The sequence below is a fragment of the Pteropus vampyrus genome, unplaced genomic scaffold (genome assembly GCF_000151845.1).
Source record: "Pteropus vampyrus isolate Shadow unplaced genomic scaffold, Pvam_2.0 Scaffold88, whole genome shotgun sequence".
Classification (NCBI taxonomy): domain Eukaryota; kingdom Metazoa; phylum Chordata; class Mammalia; order Chiroptera; family Pteropodidae; genus Pteropus; species Pteropus vampyrus.
In genome coordinates this window covers 3,415,709-3,434,587 of record NW_011888869.1, presented here as the reverse complement: position 1 = coordinate 3,434,587, position 18,879 = coordinate 3,415,709, and the positions used below count along the sequence as shown (strand labels likewise).

The 18,879-nt window shown below is 34.9% G+C and overlaps 1 protein-coding gene and 1 pseudogene across 24 annotated transcripts in view; one reads left to right on the top strand and one right to left on the bottom strand.

Moving 5' to 3' along the window:
* MARCH1 (membrane associated ring-CH-type finger 1) overlaps positions 1 to 18,879 on the top strand; it is a 612,422-nt gene that overhangs the window by 414,874 nt on the left and 178,669 nt on the right. The window lies entirely within an intron of this gene.
* On the bottom strand, positions 9,275 to 9,393 carry LOC111742202 (annotated as a pseudogene).

Sequence of the window (18,879 nt, the reverse complement as noted above, 5' to 3'; positions counted from 1 at the left end):
ATTTACCCGCAATCAAAATTCTCAAAACAAATCAATCTCAGGAGCTGGAACACACATGTGCCAAAATACGTTTCAAAATTATTACTATGCTTCTATAGTTTCAGTCCCAAGTATAAGAAAGAAATTCTCACACTGTACTAATGAAGTTTTGAAATTAACTAAAATGTGGATTTAGTCTACAATTTTAACATGAATTAAATTTCAGAATCAGCTAATGATAAACCTTAACAAAATACATAGTTTTTGTATGTTCGTCGAACTTTGAGGAAGGTACTTTATGGACATAAATGCTAAACTACATCTCTATAATGTTTCCAATATGTGTTAATAAATTTGTCTTTGGTTAGATATGCACTAAAAAATGAAACGAATATCTGAGATAATGAGTTATTTAGATGATTCATAGGGAAAAGAAATAATAGTAAGAATAATAATAATAATTTGCCAAATACTTGTTTTTTGGGGGGCGGGGAGAGTTGCAAGATTTAAGTGCATTATTTTATTCTCTGAAATTTACAGAGATAAAATAATTTTTCTATTTTCATACAACTAACAAAATGTAGAGCTAGAATTCAAACCACATTGGTAATTCTGCTTAAAGCTTCTTGTGAGTGAATGAGAGCACCCTTACAACCATCCCTTGGTTATATCTACCAAGTGCTATAATGAAATCAAAAAGTGGAAGACAATCAAAATATTTTAAAAAGATGAAAATTCTTCTTACCCCAGATATTTATTATACATATTCTGTTTCGTATGGTTATTCTTACTGAACTGGTATTCCTGAAACTCTTCATATTATATTATTTTCAGATATGATAGATGTGATTTTTATTTACATAATCAGTGATTATATTAAATAAATCAGATGTAACACTGACTTTCATAGCATTCTTAAACTTCTACTTAATATGTGACTCCCAAGTATTATATTTTCCTCATGTACTCAACACCGAGTGGTATTATTGATGTTTACTCCAAACAATATATCTCAATTTATTTTCATATGCATAAATCAAAAATCACCTAGCGAATTTGTTAAAATGCCAATTTTATGCCCCACTATAGACCTGCTAAATATACAAATACAAATATACAAATATAGGGAGGGACGTCCAAGAATCTGCATTTTAGTAAGTTCCTCAGCTGATCCTGGTATACATGAAACTTGAGAAGCGTTGCCTAAATTTTTTCAGTTTTTTTAGTATATAACTTCCCATTTATTTTCAGTATTTTAGAGAAAGAATTTATGTCATTTATGTTTTTATCCCACAGTATTTGCATGTTTTAAAATATGAAGTTAATGAATAACAAAATTTGAAAAATTATAGTTTTAGATTATAATCTAAAAATAAAATATATACCCATGAATCTATACTGACATTAATAAATATTTGAATAAATAAATGAGGAAAAAGAGACAAATTTTTCTTGAAGGAAAATTCCAAGTAGAAATATGCATAGAATAGAAAATCACCATAAGAACACCCCAGTAATAACTGCTGTGTGCAAGATTCACTGTTAAATGCTTAAACCGATGAGGAAAACTTTAAGGAGAAACAGGATATTTGCAGTCTCAAAATATCTCCCCCAAAATATTAATCATGTGGCAGTTCTAACATATTTCCATGAATTCTTTGATTCTGATCGTGTAGGAGGTGAAGCTTAATGGAGTGCAGACTGTATTTAGGGGAAAATACTCTATACAGAAACCTGGAGGACATCCTCTTACCAAGTGATCAGGTTATCAATAGTAATAAGTTATATTGATAACATGTACTTCCTGATCTGATGCAATGAGAAAGGCCTCTCACCTCCGTAATGGCCTTTCCCCAAATCCATAATACTAGCCTAATGATAAGGAAAAATAACACAAACCAAAATTGATTGATAGTCTAGAAAATATCTCTCTAGTACTCTTCTAAAGAGTCAAGTCATGAAAAACAAGGAAATACTGAGAAATTTTCACAGATCAGAGGACACTAAGGAAACACAATGAATAAATGTAATATAGTATGCCTGATGGGATCCTGGAACAGAAAAAAGATATTAGTGGAAAAACTAGTGAAATCTGAATAAAGTCTGTAGTTTAATTATTATTATTGTACCAATGTTAATTTATTCAGTTTGATAAATATACTTAGGTAAAATATTTGAAGATTATATAGGAACTCTGTGGTCTTTATTAACTCTTTGTATTATATTGTAACCTAAAATGACCATGAAACCCAAAAGTTTTATAAAATATATGACAATAGTTTAACGTTTATTTTTCCCAGAACTTTGGCAAAACTCATGATTTTATGAATGCTAAATAGTTATTTCCTTTTTTCATTTTATATATCCACTATAATATCTTGTTTAAAAAACAAATTTAATTACATATGTATATAATTATATAATTATACATTTAAGTAGATATCTCCTTCTCTCTCTTCCCCACTCTCTTCCTCCCTTCCCTCCCTCCTTCCCTCTCTCTCTCTGTCTCGCTTTTATTGTCACCTCACCTTCCCTGACTCTCACCCTCCTTCTTCCCTCCTATAAGGACTCTTGTTTATATTGGGCCCACCAAGGAAATTCAGAATAATCTCACCAATCGCAGAATTCTTAATATAATTACATGTGCAAAATCCTTTTTGCTATGTATGGTAACATATTCACAGGTGTTGGGGATTTGGGTATGAACATCTTTAGGGGACCATTGTTCTACCTATCACTGTGGCTTTCCTTTCTCTGACATTTGTTAAATTGGGGGTAAATTTGGTACTTTTAATCATTTGACAGATACTGTGAGAATGTATTAGCTATTACTTCCCTCTTCTAACAAAGTTTTAGAAAGCAAACTCTTTTATTCTTCAATTAATAGCCACCAACAACAATGAAATGTTGTTCTCCCTCATATTCTGCATTGTGTTTCATAAGTAATTTTTTTTGGTAGCAAACTAAGGGACAAAAAACCATTTTCTTAATTTTGTTTTGGTTCTGGCTGAATGAGAAATAATAGAAGCATAATTTTAGATAACTATTTGCCAACACCTCTATTCAGAAAGTCTTCTTAACTATGAGTATCAGAGTGTGAAATTTCAGCTCTTTTCGATAAAATGACTGTGACACACTTAGAATCAGAGCAAGCTATGGAAATAGAAAGCAAATTGTGGATATCTATGTGAGAAACTGGGGGGGTGGATTTCTAATTGTAAATTAATGTAGTTGGGAGATTGATGCCATTTGTATCATTTTTTTCTATGTGATAATGAAGAATCACAAGTTGGAGTACTTAATTTTTAATCACACTAAGTTCTAAAATCCCTGATTCTGATTTCTAGCAACTCTAGACCTACAAACTTGATGTAACTCAAATGTAAGTGTTTTTTAAGACTAGAATTTTTAAGGCTAATTATTTCTCTAGCATTTCTCTTGTCACAGTGTGACTATGAACTGATTTCTCCATTCTGCAGTCAATAGCTTGCCTGATACAAAAGGTTATTGATTGAGAGCAGGCAGCATTTTATAAGAATGAGGTTGAGAGGCCAACAAATCAGATAGAAATCTTTGCATGTAGAATTTGAATGTCTCAGCAAGTGCATGGGAAACATGATTGAAGAATATCCAAAGTGGGATATAGATTTGTGAGAATCACAGGTTTTCTATCAAAGATTACTATTTAGGAACAAAAAATCCTTATTTGAAAATTAATCATTAGAAGACCATATCTATTAATTGCTCATTACATTTTTTATTTGCTCAACATTTATAAGTATTTAATCATTACTGAGATTTCAGCAGTCCCTCTGAAATAACATTGTCTCCTAGTTATTTTTTTTTTTTCAGAAATGCAGAGCCAAACAATAAGCAAAATATCAAAGATCATTGGTAGAAACAGCCCTACCAGCTGAGTTTGCAGTCTATGACTTGGCAGAATTGTCCTGGTGCTCCATGGCAAACTCTCTTGCAGCTAAGGTGAAGACCTACATTCAGGTCTAGGGCCAGGGCTTATGTTAGGAAAGCAAGGCACCCGATATACAAAATTTCAGGAAGCACCCGCTCTCAGACGTGTGTGCTGCATGTGCATGACTCTGAAGAGTGAGTGCCCCTTTAAATTTTACACCCTTGCTTCTTCCCTGTCTCACCCTAGTCCCTACTTTGGTTCTATCCCTTATGTCTGTCCCATGACACTCTGTTTCAGAAGTGACTGTGAGATAATTGGAAGGTGTGTCTGGGGAAGGTGGTAGCAGATGTGGTATGTTTTCTGGTTACAGCAGTGGGACAGGTTTTCATAGCAGGGGAAATGTGATCCTGGTTCAGGGGAGTCTACAGCTCACCTGTGAGGCCAGTTCTACGCTGTGGTTCTGGAAGCTGCCTTACAAACTTAGCCTGGAGCCGGGGATTCCATCCTCCTCAAGGATCCTGTGAGCTACATAATATTTTATATGAGCTCTTCTTGTTTAAGCTGAGTGGCATAGCTTTTGCTGCTTAAAATTTAGAATTCAAATAGTCAAGAATTTGCCATTTACTAGTTTTGTGATATCTGAGGTTACATTACTCTGAGCTTCAGTTTTATCATATAATAATAATGTTTCCTTCATGAGTAGAAGGGAAGAAAAATATCTTTTTCTCTGCCTTTCTAAGTTCTTGGCTGGAGCCCCAAAACAAAAGACAGATTAACTAAATAAAACATGCAAATTTATTTAATATTTTATATGACATGAGAGGAAATGATTAAACTTCATTACTTTTATGCTTGGTTTGATGAAGAATGAAAAGTTTGGGGGAAATGCGATAAGACAAAAAAGGGGGGACTATGAATTAGGTGTGATAAGCAGGGCAAACCTGCCTGAGGACTTTTTTCATTACTTACTAGTGGATATGCCCTGAACACCTACCTTATCCCAAGTAGTTTATCAAATCAGAGTGCCTGTGCTTCTTTCTACTCAAATTCCATTTTTTCAAGGATTGTCATAATACTAAAGCTATTCTGTCCAAATTAGGACAAATTGTTTTCTTTTTCTCCTTTAACCAAGTCAATAGTAATAATGTTCTGCAGGTAATCACAGAAGACGTTTTTTCCTAAACTGTTTAATATACATATTTTTTCTACCTATTTGAACACATGTACCAAGAAATTATAGTGTGATATTAGGGTACATATTACATTTGGTGGTTTGATCTTTAAGTGAACATCGATACAGTAGCTCAAAGGAAAAGATGTACGAGATTTAAGTCTGAACAAAGCACTGACCTTATCTCACTTCAACTGTGTAAGAACTGAAGGAAAAAATACCCCTCTGGAATGCCACAGGCAGTTTTCTTAGGCTGATTATAATATGAGTATTTTGCCTCAGTAGAGGCCATCTCTAACCTGGGTTCAACCGTGATTCACATATGACCACTCCAAACTTGGACTCGTTTTGTCTTTGGCCCTGTTAGAGGAAATGTTTTCCTTTTTCTATTATTTCACCTTCTTTCCTTTTTTTTCTCCTGTACTTCTGCTGCAGAAAACACAGATCCTTGGCCACATGAACTGTGAGAATTCACTGTACTCAATTCAACTCCTGCCTAATATTTCCTTTCTCTGCTGATTTAGCAAACATGGATCCCTTGCCAACTTCCAATCCAACTTTTCAGCTGAACTCCTTGGTCCTTACTGTTCTTATCCCACCTCCCTTCCCATCACATTAGTCTGGACTGCTTTGATTCAAAATGACAGAAGTCCAAATGATTTAAGATAAACCATGCTAAAGGCTCCCTCTCCCACCCCCAACCTCTCAGGTGGGGTTCACATACAGAAAAGTCTAAGGCTATATCTGGCTCCAAACTTGACAGAATCAAGCTCAAGACTTTTTTTCTTTTTTTTTAAATGAAACTTTTCTTGGGTCTTCTAACAGTCAAAACTCATCCTACCAGCATGTTGATCTCAGTAGTAAAAGGGTGTACCCTTGGACTCTGGCAGAAAATGACCAAGGAGGAGCCTGATTTGCCCTGTTTCAATCACATACTATCTTCTCACACCAATCTGAGGTTACAAAACTATTAGGAATAAACTAATGATCCACTGAAGTATTCTCAGCAAATTAATAAACAAAATTTTAGATAGAAGTGAGGAGTAGTCCTCAGTTCTTCACTGCCAGATACGTCATGGTAAGAGAGACAGGGAGAAGGAGGGGAAAGGAGGAAGAGAAAAAAGAAAAAGAGAATAAATACTCTCTCTGGGGTTTCTTAGAAATAGTTTTAGATTTAAAGACAGAATTAGAGGTGTATTTAAAGAGCCCTGTGAAGAAGTCTATCATTTTATCTATTCAAGATAAATTCTAGTTCTCAAAGTTGTACTCAAGGGTTAGTCCCTAGGCCATGGGAGTTCAGTGACCAGATCTTGTTGCTTGGTCATGCAACCAGCAAGTAGGTGGCAGCAGGCAAGTAGTCAATCTTTAGAAACCAAACTTAAACTAAACTTTGCTTTACTACATACTTTTAAAATAAATGATCTAAGAAGAGCAGTAGTCAGTCCTCATAAATGGACAAAAGATTTGAATAGACACTTCACCCAAGAAGATATGTAGATGGTAAATGAGCACATGAAAAGATGCTCAGGAACATTACTTATTCCAGTATTACAAACTCAGACTTAAATGAGATACCACTGCATACCCATGGAATAGATAAATTTAACAAGACTGACAGTGCCAAACATTAGTGAACATGTGAAACAAGTTTGGCAGTTTGTTATGAAGTCAAACATACATTTACTGTGTAACTCGGCAATTCTACTCTTAAAATTACCCAAGTGAAATAAAATGTGTACCCATAAAGTATTGAAAAATGACAGTTTTATTTATAATATCGAATTGTGAAACAACCAAAATGTCCATTAACTGGTGAACAGATAAGCACATTATGATATATCATAAAACATAGTCCAAATTACCAATAAAAAAATGTCAACTAATGACGTATGCAGCAACATGGATTAACCTTAAAAACTGACACACAAGAGTACACACTATATGATTTCACCGATATTACATTCTAGAAAAGGCAAAACTATGTTGATAGAAAGCAGCTGAGTGGTTACTAGTGGTCACTAAATTGGGTGGGATTAGATCGACTGCAAAGAGACATGAGAGAACTTTTCGAGATAATGTAAATATTCTGAGTTATTATTGTGGTCATACATTGATCAAAACTCATAAAATTGTACATTGAAAATTTGTTAATTTTATTCTATGTAAATTATACCTTAATGAAACTGACAGAAGATACCACAGAATATGGAGGAGGAAAACATTAAGTAAAAGGATAGTCATTTGTTTGGATAGGCTTGCCTTTTGTACCTGATGTCTTCATACTCCTGAAAATAGCTGAGAAAATGAAAATAGCAGCCTGCCAAAACAAACAGATAATTCCCAAATAAAACGTATGGTCTTTCTACTGATCCCATATTCTTGGGCTTTCACTGTTTATCACTATGATATTAAGGAAATATTTTTGTAAAGAATCAACTGATAAGAACCCATATCATTTTTCCACGATGAGTATGTAATATATTACAACAAAAGTCCCGAAGCATGAACCAAAACATCCACAAAAGCCACAAGGGACTTTAAAATGATGCAATGGAGATATCTGAGAAAAAAGAATAGATATGTAACTCAATGTTATGTTTTAAATTTATGGATACAGATACAATAAAAAAAAAAATGAGTGAGATGGTCCCTCATTAGCAAAAGAAATCTCTTTGTGGAGTTTATATTCTCAGTAAATTCCAGTTTCAGAGCTACCATTTGAAAGACCCATTCATCTTTCCAGAAGTCACAACCTTATCATAATGGACATTAGCATGCAATTTATACATGATTCATTGACCAAAGCTTCTGAGAAGGCAGTGTCTTGACCAAGATACAGATAATCATAAAATGCTCTGACTTGAATCACATGGATTGACAGTCTATGTATTTTCTCTTTAAACATGAATTACAAATGATTTCCTTTGCAAAGGGGTTGCTTTAAAAAGCAAAAGAGGCCTAGAGTAAAAGAGTTAGTAAAAAGAGCATAAAAGCAGTATAGAAATATTTTTCTTGAGAGTAGAAAAATCTCCACAAATTGTCCTATACTCTCAAAATTACCTATTTTATCTACATGTTAATAGAGGATATATACTTTCAATTTAAATCTTTTTAGATATTCTAAAGCCTATGACCAAGACTAACCTTTCTACAGCAGTGATGATATTAATAAAATCCCTTCTTAATACTTCCGTATAATGTCTTGCTATATATAATTTAAACTACTTTCACACAAAAAATAATTTTAATATCTTTATGCATATAAAAAAATCTGCTAAGTGTTGGAAATGGAGAAGTGTGGGAAACACAATCAGCCTCCAATGAGTGGATAGTCTTGTAAGGAAGAAGGCATGAGTACACTCAAGCATTACAAAAGGCAAAGTGTACTAAATACTTGAATAAAAATAAAAGCTAAACCCTGGTGGAATATTTGGGCTTTATCTTGGAAGCACATTTATGAATTTTCTTTTTTTTAGCATATGTTCCATTGGTAAATCCCAATCATCTAAACAACAACAATAACAAAAAAACTCAACAGGGGGAGGGGGAAGGGAATGGGTGCTGGAAAGCGATAGATCCGGAGTTGAACTCTAGACCTGAACCTTGTTAACAGAGTGATTTTGTGCAAAATCCTTAATGTTCCTTGAACCCAATTTCCTTATTTATAAAAGATACAAAATGATATCAAATAATAGATTCTTATGGATGTTTCGTAGTAATTTAAAGACAATGCATGCATAGGTTGAGAAAAGTGCCTGACTTGTAGTAGGACCTACACAAATTGCTAGTTTTCTTTTTCTTCCTTTTTCCCCTGCGGTATTTCAAATCCATGGCCTGTCAGACATTTCTTGTGAAAAAGGTAGTCTAAAGCTACACCCTTTCCAGAAAATGTTAGCAGTGTTGTCAAGGCCGTTCCTCACCTGCATTCTCACTGTGTCACTGCATCTTCTTCGACCACCTGTAGATGTTGATATCGCCTCATCATGTGCAAACTCCTCTCCCTCTTCTTGACCATCCACCACAGACTACGTTAAATGACCCTACATTTCTGGTCTTCTCCTTTTTCTCCTTTTTTCTTCTCTACTCAACTCAGATAAATTTGTTCACTGTTTTCTCATTAGAAATAATGTTTCATCCAAAACTGAGCACTTTTCTAATATCGGTCTTACTCCTGCCCTTCTTGTTGTAATCTTTTTTTTATTATATTTTCTTAATACCTACAGCACCTGGTATTTCTAGGTGGTCTCCCATTTAAGTACTCACCAGATCCAACCCTGCTTAGCTTCCGAGATCGGACGGGATTGGGCACGTTCAGGGTGGCATGGCCGTAGACCTTGTTGTTATCTTAAAATCAGTGAATCAAGCCTTTTAATCTGTCCCTGAAAATGATATTTGCTCTATAAAGCCCTCACTGAACTGAAGGTTGGCAACAAATTCCTCTGAAACATTCCCGAACTGAATTTGAGACTATCAGAGCAAAGTCACATAATGTATGTTCTCCTTTGATGTGTAAATGTTAATAATTCATATTTTCGTGCAACAAATTGTAATGACTACTACATGACAGCTTTTGTTCTAAGTACAAGAGACATAGTACTGAACAAAACAAAATCCTATTTTTATGCAGAAAGAAAAGAGAGGCACAGAGATAACAAATACATAAATAAATGCTATGAGGAAATATAAAGCAAAGTAAAGGAAGAATGATTAAAGACTTGTCTGATAAGGTGACGCTCAGGTACAAATATGAAAGAAGTAAATAAGTAAGCCATGCCGATATTTGTGGGAAGAGAATTCAGGGAGAGAAGAGCAATACAGAAGCTAAAAATCAGTAGTTTGCTTGGGAGTGGCTGGAACCGAGTGAGTCTGTGAAAGGTAAGTGGTAAAGATGAAGTGAGAGCTAGCTCAGGACCTGCCTTGTAGGAAATAGTAATGATTTGGGATATTATTTGAGAGAAAGGGGAATCCATTGAAGGCTTTCGAACAAACACGTAGCACAACGTGACTTTGGATACAAATCTCAAATCTCCTGCTGGACAAGGTTAAGATAGCCCATCATTTTCGAAGCTCAATTTCTTCCTTTAGAAAATGGAAATAATAATAACTGTCTTGTCAAATTGAGAAAATTAAATGAGGACTTACCAGAATAACTAACATATGGTGAACACTTCACTGAAACTACTAAACATTGTCTAATTTGCATTAGTCAGTATCAGCTTTATTTCCTAACATAATAATGTTTTTCTTGGGATCACACCTAACCAACTGTGGAAACTTGGATAGATGCCAAAGATATCTATTTTATTATGCTTTATATATGCAGTCTTGAACCAACTTAAGCAAAATCAAAAATAATTTCAGATTTAAGGCAAAGCAGCAAAACCAGGTGTGATTCTTCTTGTGAATAGTGACTTAACCTGTTTTGTATGGCTTAAAAGTCACCATTCATGACTTTGTGTTTTATTTTATTATAAATGTATTTATGAACATATGGGAAACAGACATGTAAAATTGTCTTGCTCTTTCCCACTGATTAATTCTCAAATGATAGCCTTTTCTTCAAGACATTAGGTGAAATGTCTTAAAACCCCTTTAAGAGTATCTTGGCAGAAATTTGAACTCAGAGAAGAAGGAGATCATTGCATGTAAAACCATAGTGACTTGTATTCTTTAAATGCATCTAATTTTTTTAACTGAAACTCAAGCATGGGATTTTTTAATGTTACCATTTTTAAAAATTATTACGCAGTAAACAAAAGCAGAGCATCAACTTAAACACAGAGTGGAACAGTGCACCGTTGATGTCGGTCCCTGACGTTCAGGCAGGACTTAAAGTTCTCCCTCTTACCTGGCTGTGAGGCCAGTGCACCAGAGTGAAAGGTGTGAAAGGCAAAGAGCGGGGCTAGTGAACCTGTGACACATGCAACAAATGAGGTGTCGCCCGTTGACTTTGTCAGTCTCATACTTCACAATCTCTTTTCTATAATAAAGTGAGAGGGAAGATAAAATCACTTTCCCTCCATTCTATATTGTTTAAACATCATTACCATGAATCACTCAAAAGAGGCTTCACTATTGCCAAGCAACCGCAGCATTTGCCTCACAGCTCCATGGAACGTGATGAGACTGTGTCATTTTACACTCCTTGAAAAAATTAATCTATTGCTCTCATCCCCCTATTTAAAGTCCTGAAGCTCAAAGGATGTGTGGTCCTCTTTACTTCGTATTTATGTTACAGTGAAAAGGAAACAATAAGTTAGTAAATTTTTCCTCCAGGTGTTTGCCTGAGCTTGGTGGTAACCTGGCGCCCCGTTGAGAAGGCTCATTTCTGGGCAGCCCTCTGAGGCAGAGGCTCCTCCCTCCTCCTCTCCGCATTTGTCAGGAAACTTCCAGTCCATGACTGCTCTGCCCTTGTAGTGGAGTCTCTTCTGAGGCACATCTGCCTCCTGCTGGTAGCTCAGCATGGTCCGGCAACGTTTCTTTCCATTTTTTCCTGTTAAACTCTCTCCCATTGCCTGTAGCAGCTGTCTTAAAACTGTTCCACTCACAGCTCTTTCCATTCACTTTTAGCAAATTAAACACTTACTGGAAGAAGAGAATAAGTGTCTGTGGACATCCTCCACAGATTTATACATTCACCAGCACACCTACCGCTTGTCCTTTTCTGATGCCACCAGGGCTGCCTTTGTCCCGGACGCTCATCACTTCAATGGCTCTGTGTGGCGGGCAGAATCTTCAGCTATCCTTCAAGATTCCCTGACCCCTGCATAATAGATGGATTTTACTTGCAGGATGAGGTTATTTTATGGGTCAGTCGACTTCAATAAAAGGAGGTTATCTGGGTGGTCTAACCTGATCGCATGAGCCCTTTAAAGCAGGGACTTCCTCTGGATGGTGAAAGGAGGGAAAGTCAAAGATTCAAAGCATGAGAAGGATGCAGTGAACTAATGCTGACTTGAGGATGGAGGGGGCTCCATAGCCAGGAATGTGAGTGGCCTCTAGAAGCTGAGTGGCCCCCTTCTGACGGCCTTTGACGGACAGGGACTTCAGTCCTATAACCGTGAAGAACTGAACTCTGCCAATAAGACGAATGAGCGTGGAAATGATTTTCCCCTGGATCCTCCAGACAAGCTGGACTGGCACGCTGGTTTCAGCTTTGTGATACCCTGAGCAGAAAACAGTCACTCCTACAGAACTGTGAGATAATAATGGGTATTTTAAGCTAGAAGGTTGTGGCAATTTGCTACACAAATAGAAAACTAATATATTCTAGATTGAATCTAATCTCTTTTTAGGAATCTTTTCATTAAATCATTCCTGGTCTTCAGGCTCTCCTTGCTGCCCCACTTACACTGTCATCATTACCGTCATCACCACCGTCACCTCCAACTCTAACAGTGATTAGACATGTATGCTTGACACTATATTTAAATATTTCAGATTTATTATTTTATTTAAAGCTTCGTAGAAGGGATCTTATAGAAATGCAGAATGTGGGTCTGCAGGATTGGGTTAGGGCTTGAGATCCTGACAAATTCCCAGGTGCTGCCTCTGTTCCTGATCTAAAGTTGCATTTATGTATCTAATTCATGACATTCAACTGTGGTTGAATTTGTAGTTGCGTGACAAGCCCTATTGAAATAGATAATTCCTCTTAACCATTCTTATAAGTTAGGTAATGGTCACCAAGTGTTATTGACTTGACTTTAATTGAAGTATCTGGATAATTAGTCTGGCACATCTTAAAATATTACCTGAAGAAGGTGTATGGGGAGAATGAACCTAAGGAAAATAACCTGGTGCTCATTTTTGAATTCCATCTCTAGCCTTGAGATCATAACTCCTGGAAGCAATGCCCCAAAACTTGTATTTTTAATAAGCTCCTGAGATGAATATTATGTTACTTAAAAGTAGGGTTTCTCAACCTCAGCACTGTTGACATTTTGGATTGGCTAATTCTTTTTCGTGAAAAGCAATCCTGTGCCTTGTAGAGTGTTTAATAACATCCCTGATCTCTACTCACTAGATGCTAATAGCAACCCTTCCCCATCTGGAACAACAAAAATTGTCTACAGACATGGCCAAATGCCCTCTGGGGAGCAGAATGTCCCAGAGTAGAGAACCTCCTCTCTAAAGTTTGAGGATTCTGATTCAAGCATTGTCTAGGAGAGGAAAAACTGAAAGTGTGCGGATTAACACAGGGTTCAGCAACATTTTTTTTTTTAGCTATGAAAACAGATTAAATCTAGATCCATAAAATATGTAAATGAAAGTTATAGCATAATTTAACTTGTTTAAAAATATCTAGCTGGAGACTTAAATATTTTATTTCTAAGAGTAACTTCTTTCAATGACTGCTTAAAGTTTTAACTTAATAACTTACTCTTTGATTTCTAATATCCTAGTTAATACTCATGTCTTTGTAAGGCCAAGTAGTTCTACTTTTCAAAAGACAGTACTGTGTGATAGAAGCTGTTAAAAAAAATGATTTTCTTGGTTTTTTGCCCTTTTAACATTTCTCATGCACACTTGAGTACTCTTTCTTTTCGACTCCTCTCCGTTTTTTCCCCCATCCAGTTAGTTGGTTCTTTGCTTCTGGCAAATATCTCTGCTGAATAGCGTCTCACCCTTTCTCTCCAAAAATAAGACAAATAAAAATCTAATTCTGAAACTTTCGCAGGGTCTGTATAAATCTCCATCACTATTATGTGAGTATTTTTATGGGTTGTATGTGTTTTCAGTGAGGAAAAATGTATTCTGACAACTATGCTGTTACAAACAAAAAATAATGCCTCCTTTGAATTTAATGTTGTATGCTGCAGCTTATTCTTAAGGCGGTCTAGCAACTAAGCCACTAGTGTCTGTGTAACTTCAACTAGTCATTTCATCGTTCTTTCCAGACGTAAGCTTTTCTTTTCCATCTTAACATTTTAAGCACAGTTTTAAGTTAATCACTTAAAACATGATTTTAAATATGTATACATTCACTTCCTGACCACTGATCTCTAGTTGTTGGTAATCTAGTCTGTGTAGTATGTGTTATTCTAGGCAATTATGGTCCAATATGGTGCATTTAAAATTAAGTCTATCCTAGTTATGACTGAATTCTCAAATCCAGAGGCCATTCAAAAAAAAAAATAAATTAAATGATTTACCGAACAGAATGTTGATAGTTCGGTTGAAGTAAGCCTGAACACTGCTCATTCAGTTTCATGTCAGTCAGTCACTTAGAATTTGCGGGGAAAATAATGTCAAGGCCATAAGTGGTATAAGAACGTGGTCTTTACAGTGGATAGACTGGGTTTGACTCTAGCTTTGATAAATAATATTCTCTAAATCTCAATTTCCTCATTTGTAAAATGGGATGAAACAAACTTATAGAGTTCTTGTAAAGAGTAGGCCCAATGAAAGTATTCAATTTATAGTATCTATTAAATTATTATTTTATTTCTCCTGTCTGGCTATTTATTTTCTTTCATCTTGGGTTGGACACATAAGCATGGCAAGATCAAAAGTTTGTTCATATTAATTCTTAAATATATATGTTTAACATATGGATTTATATAGATTTATAAGTCATTTGTTAAAATATTTTGGTCTGATTTTTAAAAAGCACAACAGAAGAACCATCTCTGCGATGGCCTTGTGCTAAGGAAAAACTTATTCACATGGTACGCAGTTTAAGATACACTTTCACACTAAATGTTTTCAGTGTTATTGTACCTACAAAAATGTCCAGTTATAGTTAAGGTATAATGATTTAATATCAATTGGAGAGCTAACGGCTTACAGAAAAATTATAGGAAATTTAATCATATTCCTGTAGGTAGAATGGTTACTGACTTAAATTTCTTACTTTGCTACATGTCTTCCAGAATTCAAACCAGAGAAATAAGGCTCAATTAGGTTTTACACAGAGATGAATTTTTAGAAACTCACACAAAGTGCAAAAGGTTATACTCAATAGAGTTCTAATAAGCATTGCATTGTAGGTGACTCATTCAGTCTTTAAAATATTCAGGCTCTTGCAAAACAATTACCTATGTATTTCCTAAGAAAAAAGTCAGAACTTGTTTTAGTATTGTGTGAAAAAATATTTCAAACTTTTCTCCATGACTTTTTGGATTTAGACCAACCGAACAACCTTTTCTGTTGGACAGCACTTTTTTTGTTTTGTTTTTCCCCCCACAATTGGAGTAAAACTACCCATACTTCTAATTAATTTGAATTACATTTGTACTATGTTCATAACCTTGTAATAAAGCCAGTTCAAAAGATCTCTGTGAATAATTCATTGAAGTTGCATTTATAGTGTTCTTTTCAACAAGAGGGGATAATATAAACACTTTATAATGACAATTCCATTTTTTTCTAGTTCTTTTTTTTTTTTAATTTAAGCTTTATTGACACATTACAGACATATAAAATGGTAACAGATGTAAAGCGTACATTATGGTGATTTGATATACATTGTGAAAGGGTTCTTCTCATCTAGTTAATTAACACATCCATCACCTCACATATTTATCTTTTTTTTTTTTAGTAAGGACATTGCAAGTTTTACTCTCAGCAGATTTTGATTATACAATACGGTATTATCAACTTAGTCACCATGTTTTACATTAGATTCTCAGAACTTATTCATTTGATAAATGAAAGTCTGTATCCTTTTACCAACTTCTCTGATTTTCTTTTTAACCCGAGAACGTGTGGCAGGAATTCCTATTTTATAATCCAGCGGGAGGAGGAAATTAGAAAAGTTAGAGGGTTTCGTGTCCCAACAGCAAGAGAATCCATGTGAAATTTCTTTTGTTTTATGGGAAGAACAGAGCTTCTTGAGATCAGTTCATGAAACTCAGATAGTTAAATCATATTTTGCTTACTGGGAACATTTGGACTATTTCAAAGAGTTATACAGGGTCTGTCCTTTTAAAATAATAATGATAGTGTTTTAAAAGACAATGTTCTGTTTGGAAGAAGGGCAGATTTGAGTATCTGAGGGTTTATCATGGTTTAAGAGAGAGGATCTCCAACTGAGGACGAGATCTTAAATCTAAAGCAAGAGGTGCAAATTAATAAAAGTAGTGAAATCAAAAACTTTAACTGGAAATGCTTCAAGGCAGAATTACCATAGATTGTGCAAGCTCTTAAGCACCTTAGAGAATATTTAGTTCAATTTTGACCTAATCAAGAAAATCAAACCTTAGAATTATATTTTTAAAAATTTCCCTTAAATTTTTTAATAAATATATGGCTAATTTTAAGCCTTTTTGATGAAGTGTTGTTGTTGTTGTTGTTGTTGTTGTTGTTGTTGTTGTTTTTTAAATAAATGCACTCTTTCTAGATAAATCTGGTCATTCCCATAGGAAAAAGGAAAAAAAAAATTAATTTCTTACTTGGTAATTGGGGATGCTGGCATTGAACAGCTATAATTGTTGGTAGTAACATTAATAAGTTGCATAAAATTAAGGGTTGTTTTTAGTTTTTAAGATTTTAAGGTGTAGTTATGCAAAATGAATTAAAAGAAATAAAAGCAAATTTTAAATGTTCACTTGAGAAAACAGATAAAATCGCTTAATCCATAGATGAGGGTAGATCAGAACTTAAGGGCAGGAAAAAGGCCAGCATAACATTTGGTGTCACTGCTGGGTCAAAAATGGCAATATTAGGGATGAAGACAGTTGTGTTCTCTGTTGATAACTAGGCAGAACAAAAATTAATCAGATTTTCCAGATTATGGGAAAAAAACTTTTCTCTGTCCAGATTACCTTTCCTTCCCAATGGGGATGAGAGGAATGTCTAAGAAAGAAACTGTAGAAACAGGCAGATCTTCAACATTGTTCCCCCTTGTGCAGGACATGTAACTTTTCCACATCCCAGCCTCCCTATATGGGGGGAAAAAACACACACAGCATGTACCCTGAAGATGTTTTTATGAGGATTTAAAAGATAATGAAGTAGTGTATGCCATAATGCCTGGTATATAGTAATTATTATTTTCAATACCAATAATAACAGTATACCTATTGACTGAAATTATATAATATTAGAAAAGCCACTGAGGGAAACTTTTTTTTTAACATACAAATTAAAGTCACAACATTTTTATAGTAGATGCCAAAACATAAAGAAACTATGATGTTTCATAAAATCAACAGTTAGATTCTATAGCACCAAAGTGTTTCTTTTGTTATCAAAAGATAAATAATCCACTGGCTCTGAAAATTGAAGCAAACATGTAATAGTCTCTTTAAAAGAATTTCTTATTCCAAACCATGTAATTTGTGTTGTGTTGTACGAGAGAGACAGACAGACAGACAGACAGACTGTAATGCATTAACCTGCAAGGAACAGGTTCTTCTCTTACTTGTGGGAGAATTGTTTTCATCTTCAGCCAGGGCACCAGTCTGTTGTAGATTATCTGCCAATGGAATATGGTGATCAACTAAGAATGGAACTAAGTTGACAAACCCCAGCTTCTTCAGGAATATCTGATATGGACACAGCTAAACTAGTTCCTTCTGGAGTTTTGACACACAGAGATGTAGGAAAGTCAGAAGCGACCCAGAGTCTAGTAAATTTGATCCTGCATCTCAGAATTAAGGTTAGTTATTGGAAATCAAAATGTGTGCTTTGAAATTAATACCAGGGTGGTTTATTTTTTTTAGTCTCCTGAAATCAAGAAAAATGGTTTTGAAAATCCTCTTTTATCTCTGCTGAGAAGAACTGAGCAAAAGATCTTTGAACACTATATTGTGTTTCTATTCCTGTTTGTTGTTGTTGTTGTTATTTTTTTAACAAAGGAGAACATTCTCCTACACCCCCTCTCAAGTGGGATTCTTGATGGAAAAATGTCCAGAGTGAGTCTATTCTGACAGCTATAATGGACCTAAAAATAATGTCCAACTACTCCAAACACAACAAAGCTGCAATGTGTAAGGACTATTTCAAGGTTATTGGGTTTCAAACTACCTCGCTTTCCTCTTTAATTTCTAACTTAGTTGATGAGATTGAATTTTTAAGCTTTCGATCTTGACCTTTTCCCCAGTGGTTCAGTTTAGAACATGATAACAAATAAATTAGACCTACAATTAATTACATATTTGAGTAAAGATATTTCTTGAGAAGCTATAATCAACCATTTACATTTTATTTTTCATATTATGTGCTAAGTTCTCAGACCTTGACAAGAGCGTAGGTAAGGCATAAATTGGAAAGTAGAAGAATTGAGACAGATAAGCATTTTCTTCTCTAATTGACGTAAGCATTATAAGACTTTACGATCTTCTTGATTTTCTTCAGAGTTACATTTATTTTCTCTGGACAACACTTTCTATCTGAATTTTTCCTTTAGTTTCTCCAAGTAAGACTAGAAATCTCAAGAAGAATGCTTAAATGATTTATAGGTATCACCACACCTCTGGTATAAAAATATCGTCTTCTGTGATATACCACTTAGGAGTATTTTATTGTTTTATAACTTGTCAGGAAATTGCTGGAGTTTGACTCTTATGATTGCATAGTCATGTGAGAACTCATTGATAATCATTAAAAGCGGCTCACAACATAAATTAAAGCAAAAAGCAATCTTAAACCTGTCATTCAGGATTCAGAACACACAGAGGAAAAAATCCTTCCCTGACATACCTTGCAGACCTCGCTTTTCCAGTGCTATTTGCTATATAACCATTTTAGTCCATTGTATTTCTCTTATCTGGGAGAGTGAAATAAGGCTTTATGCACAAAGTCAGCAGTTATTTTGAAAAGGAGAATCTATTTGGAGAGGCTGTGGCTGTCTTTAATGGCAAGTCCACTGAAA